We start from the raw sequence: 7,675 nt of genomic DNA on the forward strand, positions 1-7,675 counted from the left end.
TTATATCTTTGACGTACTGATTTCTAAATCTGTAGAAATGATGGTATTTTAATGGCAATTGCAATGAATCTGTATATCACTTTCCTTTACTTTGGATGGGTATGCATAGTGGGATTCTTGGGTCATATTGTAATCCTATTTTTAGTTTCTTGAGGAACCTCTATACTGTCCTCTGTTACAGCTACACTAGTTTACACTTCAGCCAAAGGAGTGCAAGAATTTCTTTCTTACCACATTCTTGCCAGAATTTTATTTTTTTTTTTGTCTTTTTGATATGTGTTAATAGGCATTCTAAGTAGGATAAGATGATATTTTGATTTTCATTTCTCTAATAGTGTTTTCACATGTTAATTGGACTTGTGTGTATCTTTTGAGAGATGCCTATTCAGATCATTTCTGAATTTTTAATTGAATAGTTATATTGTTTTTTTTTTTTATTTGTTGTTAAGTTGTTTGAGGGTGTTGTATATCTTGAATATTAATCCCTTGTCAAATAAATAGTTTGCAATTATTTTCTCCCGTACTTTAGGCTGTATTTTCACTTTGTTGATTGTTTCCTTTGCTATGCAGAACTTTTTAGTTTGGTATAATCTCATTTGTTTATTTTTGCTTCCATTTTCTGTGCTATCGAGGTCTTATTCATAAAACCTTTTCCCAAACCAATGTCCTAAAGTGTTTCTTTTATGTTTTCTTCTAGTAGTTTCATAGTGTCAGTTCTTATATCTGTTAAGTGTTTAATATATTTTGAGGTTTTTTTTTTTAATATAATGGCAGGGGTCATTTCACTCTTCTTCATATGAATATCTAATTTTCCCAACATGATTTACTGAAGAGACTATACTTTCCTCAGTATTCTTGGCATCTTTGTCAAAAATAAGTTGGCTATAAATACATGGCTTCATGGTTTCTCTAGTCTGTTCCCATGATCTGTGTGTCTGTTTTTATGTTTGTGCTGTGCTGTTTTGATTACCATGAGTATGTATTATACATTATCCCAGCTTAAAAATTGGCAGCCATGGTGACACAAGAGTTATTTTTGCTGAGGATTGCTTTGGCTTTTTAGGGTCCTTTGTGGTTCTATACACACATTTTTGTATCACTGGGATAAACCCTACCTGATCCTAGTGTATAATATTTTGATGGTCTGTTGGCTTCATTTATTATTATTTTTTTAAGGATTTCTTTTCTCTATGTTCATTAGGGATATTGGCCTATAGTTTCATTGTTATTGTTGTATTCTGATCTGGTTTGGGTATCGGGGTTATGCTGGGCTTGTAGAATAAGTTTGGAAAAAATATCTCTGTTCAATTTTCTGAAATAATTTGAGAATTGGTATCATATTTATTCTCTTTAAAACTTCGTTGGAATTCAACAATGAACATTTCTAACCATGGGTGGGGGGTTGTTTGTTTGTTTTTGAGGGAGAGGACATTTTATTACTGATTCAATATCATTATTGATTATTGGTATTTTCTTGTTTTCTATTTCTTCTGGGATTAATAAGGTTTATTCTATATATCTAGATACGTGTCCACTTCCTCTAGGTTTTACAATCTGTTAATGTATATTTCTTCATCATAGTCTCTGATGATTCTTTGTATTTCTGTGGCTTTTGTGATCTCTCCTTTTTAATCTCTGTTGCTATTTATTTGAGTATTCTGTCTTAATTTTTGTCTATCCAATGATTTGATAATTTTATCTTTTGAAGGAAGCAACTTTTCATTTTGTTAATATTTGGCATTTTTGTCTAAATTTTATTTCTGCATTAATCTTTATTATTTACTTCCTTCTACTATTTTTAAGTATTATTTTTAAGTGCTCTTTTTGTCCCTTGGGTACTTCACTACGTTGTTTACTTGATATCTTTCTACCTTTTTGTTATAGCTATATATTGTGTGCCTCTTAATATTGCTTTTGCTGTGTTACACAGGACTTAGTTTGTTGTGTTTATATTTTTATCTGTACCAAGAAATTTTTAAAATTTTCCTTTTAATTTCTTCCTTGACTCTTAATCATTCAAAAGTATGTTTTTCAAATTCCAAATATTATAGGATTTTGAATGTTCTTCTTGTTATTACTTTCTGGTTATATTTCATCATGATCAGAAAAGATACATGATATGATTTCAAGTTTTATTTTATTTCAGAATATTTTAGGGAAATAGACAGTTTGGTTATATAATTTGTTTTTATACATTTTAAGTCAAAGTTATAAGCGTGCCTTTCACTCAGAATATGTGCTTTGGATCAGTTAGGTGTGCAAATACCCTCCCAGTCTTTATCCCCCACTATCTACTTGATTTCTGTTCAGTTTTACTTCCATATTTGCTGTGGGACTGAGAACTAGTACAGCTTGTATGGAAAGTAGTATGGAGATATCTTAAAGAACTGAAAGTAGACCTACCTTCTGATCCAGCAATCCCACTACTAGGTATTTACCCAAAGAAAAATAAGACATTTTATCAAAAAGACATTTGCACTTAAATTTTTATAGCAGCACTTTTCTCAATTGCAGAGGTGTGGAAACAACCCACCCACAATATATATTGTGCATTGTTGTGCATTGTTTCATGATGCAGTTTAAATTAGATGTTCCTTTGTGGATTTTCTGTCTATATTATCTGTCCAATGAGAGAGGAATATTTTGATGTCTCCAACAACTATTATTATATTGAGGAAATATCTTTTTTTATATCTAATATTTGTTTTGTATATCTCGATGCTCCAATGTTATGTACATGTATATAGTAGAGCCTCTGTAACTTGACCACCCAAGGGACTGTAGCAAACTGGTCAAGATACATAGATGGTCAAGATATGAAACCAGGCTTACAGTACTTACAGTACTGATGTGTACATGTGATTCATGTCCAATCTATGAAAATTAGGTCAACTTAAAGAGGTGGTCAAAGTAGGGACACGGTAAACTATAAAGGCTTTACTGTGTTTACAAATGGTACACTTTCTTACTGAATTGCCCTTCCTATTGTTAGTAACTCCTTTTTACAGTTTTGACAAAGTCTGTTTTATCTGATAAAAATGTAACAGATACTTCTCACATGTTGTTTCCATTTTGCATGGAATTTTTTTTTAATTCTTTACTTTTAGTCCATTTACGTCTTTACAGTGATTTTTCTTACAGATAGCCTACGTGCATATAGTTGGGTTTTGTGGGTTTTTTGTTGTTGCTATTGTTTGTTTTTCCCTTGTCCTTTTTACATATTTGTCCTTTCTACATGTTTTAATTGAGGAATTAATTTACATTCAATTTTATTATTAATAGGTGAGGACTTAGTCTGGTCATTTTAGTAATTTGTAGTTGGATTTTTGTTCCTTTCTTCTTTTTCTGAAGTGATAAGATTTGATTACATTGTCTTTCTATTTTAGGTATCTTCTCTACTAGTAAGATACATTGAATGTCTTCATGACAATATTTATCTTTTATCTTCCACATATTGAGTCCTTTTATGCTTTCCTTGAAAGGTCAGTCTAGTGGTAATGAATTCACTGTTCACTCAGTTTTGTTTGTCTGGGAGTGATTACATCTCCTGAAATTCTAAGGCACAATTTTGCTGATTATATTATTCTTGGTTGATATTTTCTTCGTTTATATAATTTGAATATAACATCCTAGTCTTTGTTAGCCTGTGTGTCCTGCTACTCTGATGAGGATTCTCTTATATGTGACTTGATGTTTTTTTCCTTGCTGTTTTAGAATCTTTACTTTGTCTTTAACTATTTACAGTCTGATCATAATAGTCTTTAAGAGGATCTGTTTGGGTTGTATCTATTTGTGTATCATTGAGCTTCCTGGATCTGAATGCCCATCTCTCTTCCAAGTTTTAAGAACTTTTCAACCATGTTATGAAATATGTTTCATATGCCTTTTCCTTTCTTTTCTCCTTTTGGAAATCCTCTAAGTAAAAAATATTTGTTTTACATAGGCCAAGATAAAATAACACAGATGAGATTTATCTCCTGCCTAAAATAGGAAAAACAAAACAAAGTTTACAAAGAGTTGTAAGATACTAGACATCAAATAACAAAAATCAATAATCTTTGAAAGAGAAGAGACACAATGGTGTCTCTATCACTATTAATCCAGTCAACTTCCAGGGGAGAGTTTCTAGACTTAAGAAGGAGAATCTAGACTGTGGCCTGGCACACAATGTGCAGGACACAGGCAAGAGTCCAGGATGCATAGGCATCTACAATTTACAGGAGAGAGCTGTGAGGAGGGAGTGCGAGGAGAAGAGGAACTGTGAGATCTGCAGATGGTCCCTCATGTTGTATTCTGCTAAGAACTGATCTGATCAGACAGAATGAAAGACACATGAAGAACAGAGAGAGAGAAAAAAAAAAAACTGTCACCAGTTGTTGTAAACAGGTCGTTCTAGGGCTATGGTACTGCTATATTTACTGCTAAACTGCTATAGTATCTGCTAAAGGCTTTAGGTGGGTAGGGACAAAAGAAGATCTGAGGAGAAATGAACAAACTAATAAAAATAATGGCAATGCCGTCAGAAACATTGCTAAAACTGGAAGTCCATGAAATGAAGACATTGGTAAATGGTTTCCCCAAGATGATGATCTGGATTCACAAGAAGATATTGATTCCAAATTGTGTGACACTCCATCAGTAAGCCTCCCTGACAAGATAATATTTTATCTGGCCAAAAAGTGCAGAGGTGTATGGTCACTGCCTTCTGATGGCTTTGACATAAAATGTCTAAAGCAATGCTTCTCAAACTTTAATCTATTAAATAAGATTCATCTGGGAAATCTTGTCAAAATTCAGGTAGTGATACAGTAGGTCCAAGATAGAACCAAAGATTTTGCATTTGTTAAGTTCCCATGTGGAGCCTTGTTGTTGATGCATAGGTCACACTTTGAGTAGCACAGTTTTATAAAGTTTTAAAATACTGCAAGCACTCTGAGAAGATTAGGGGATCTTAAAAATTGGGCAGTGGCACTTAAGTTTTTGTGGTACCAAAGTATATTATATATTGCACTTTCTATACTAAGTTCTACATATTACCAGGAAAGGAATTTGCCTAATGGAAAACACTGTGTGAAGGATATCAGAATAATAAATATTTCAGATAAGAAGAAAGTAGGAATTTTAATAAATTAACATTAACAGAAAATATTCAAGATGAAACATGTGAAGGCTCAAATAAAAAGATTTATATTGGGTTGCTCTTGTGTCCAGTGTGCAAATCAGTTTCAAGTTGGACTGACAGAACATCATAAGAAAAGAACCAGAAAGTCAATAATTTATGTGTTTCTACATTTGGACACTAAATTCTAAATAGAATTATAGAAACCATAGACAAATGAACTCTCACCTCAAAAACTCCTTCAGTGGCATACCTTAATAATTATTATTAGTTAATGCCTAGACCAAAGATTTCTGAAGATACTAAGATAATTTGAATTAACCTAGAAAAAAATAATTCATTTTAAGTGGCCAAGAAAACATTGATTTTAGAGATCTACAAATACTAATTGGCCTCCAAGCAAGATGCTATTATATTCTCTATGCCTTTTGGCTACTATGCTAGGGAACTGAAGAGAGGCAAGGACCTTATAAAGTGCAGAGCAGTATCATTGTCTTCAAGGCATTCTCCAGCTTCCCAATCACTGAGGCGCAGAGAAGCTGGGCAGGAAAGCTTACTGTAAAGAACACTGAACTGGTAATAGGTGTTTTTAATCTCTCTGAGACCTGGTACACTTAGGAGCCAGACTGGTAAATTATCAAAATTCTGTAACTTAAGAAAAAACTATGACATTGTTTGTAAAACTGGCCTGGGTGAATTAAATTTGTGTAGTTCATTTCATAATAAGTTTTATGGAATAATGACAAATCTCTTATCTAAAAGGATTTCTATCCTGATTTGAGTCAATGTCCTATTCTAATAACTTTGGTAAGTGCTGAAGGGAGTGATTTCCCGCTCTCTGCCACTGCCCCCTTCTTTGCACCTCTCTGCCAACTGTGTAATTTGCTGGGAGACTGACATCGCCACAGGAGTTCATTACTTAGTACCCCATCTTAGAAAGGTCATTTTCTATTTATTTTCTATAGAATGAAACGAAAAGACTAGTGTTTCTAAAACTTTATTCAAGCAATCATTTGCTTTCCTTTTATTTCCTGTGGGAAAGAGTCCTGTTGACTTTAGCAGGCATTCTATTTTCCTCGTTAGATGCCTCTCACTGATAAGTAGAAAGAAAATGTTGTACCACGTGGGAAATACATTCTCGTACTGATTGTCTTTGGCTATTCTGATATTTTAGAAAAAAGGAAAGAATTGTCTATTGAGTTATCCATCCACACTGCTGCCTAATTTTCAGGTCATATTGCAATATGACTTAAACAAAATGCCAAAGGAAGTACAAGATTTATATTGTGAATTCAGTGTCAGTTACAATGTATGGAAGACAATTGTAAAAAATATGATTTAAAAAAACAATTTTATTTGTAGGGAATAGTAAATGCTTTTTGACTTGGATAGAAAATAGGAGAGGAAAACCTGAGTTCCAAAAGTGTTTGCCTTTTCTTCCTTCTTCCTTTCCATTCTCCCTTCCTTTCCTTTTCCCTTTCACTCTCCCTGACTTCCTGCCTCCCTTCCTCCTTTCCTGCCTCCCTGCCTCTCTTCTCTTCCTACCTCACCGCTTCCCTTTCTTCCTCCTCCCTTCCTACCTCCTGCTTGTCTTTAGAGTTAGGAACACCGCCCGTAACAACCAGGATGCCAGGATATTCCTTAGATGTAGTTGAGGTCTAGATTTCCTAATAATGGTACTATTCAGAGATTATAATGTAATGTAGTGTAATGTATAATTATAATTGTAATATTGCGATAATAGTGTATGGCCTTTCAAGCCACATTCTCTGAAATATGCCATTATTAAGGAATCTCAAGCCCATTTTGTAATTTGGATGATTGTGGAGTATATTGCTTCCCTTTTGGTTATGTTGCTTCAATTCAATGGGGAAAATACTCATTCATAACCAAGGATTTGCACACCATTTGCAATGAGTAATCAGTGAAGCCAAAATGATTAGATATATTCTGTTCTAATTTATGGATCAAGTATTTATTTCCTGAAAATTTGTAAGACAGATTCTGAAATGCATAGTAATTAATTGATTCATTTCTACATTTGCTAAATTTGTGCTATGTGAAAGGCATTATGAAAAGCTATGATCATCTTAGACATAAGGACATCGCTCCTGCCCTTAAAGAACTTGTAGTCAGTATTTAGTTATAAAAAGAAGCATGCAACTGGAGACTATAACAACTGCTGTAAGGAACATAGGCATGTATACGACACATCTCTGAACCTTATATATGTCAAGGATGGTATGCATTGTATATACACATATGTGCCACAATTTCCATGCCAAATATCAGACTACAACATAGCCTGGCCTGTGCCTTTTAACCCAAGTACTCCAACTAGTTACTACAATCTGAGGGACACTGGCAGAATAAAGCTGTTAATTGTTTATTATCTCTATCTACGTACCATCTGTCTATTCTTTTTCTCTATCATCAATTACCTATTTTCTTCTCGTAATCCAAAGAGTATTGCATTATATAGGTCAGAGTGCCCAAATGTGTATATTGGATCAAAATCTCATTTTTGGTTTAGTTTGCAATGAGATCTCTTTGCTA

This window comes from Otolemur garnettii, unplaced genomic scaffold (genome assembly GCF_000181295.1).
Source record: "Otolemur garnettii isolate 467f Iridium unplaced genomic scaffold, OtoGar3 scaffold00169, whole genome shotgun sequence".
NCBI classification, from domain to species: Eukaryota; Metazoa; Chordata; class Mammalia; order Primates; family Galagidae; genus Otolemur; species Otolemur garnettii.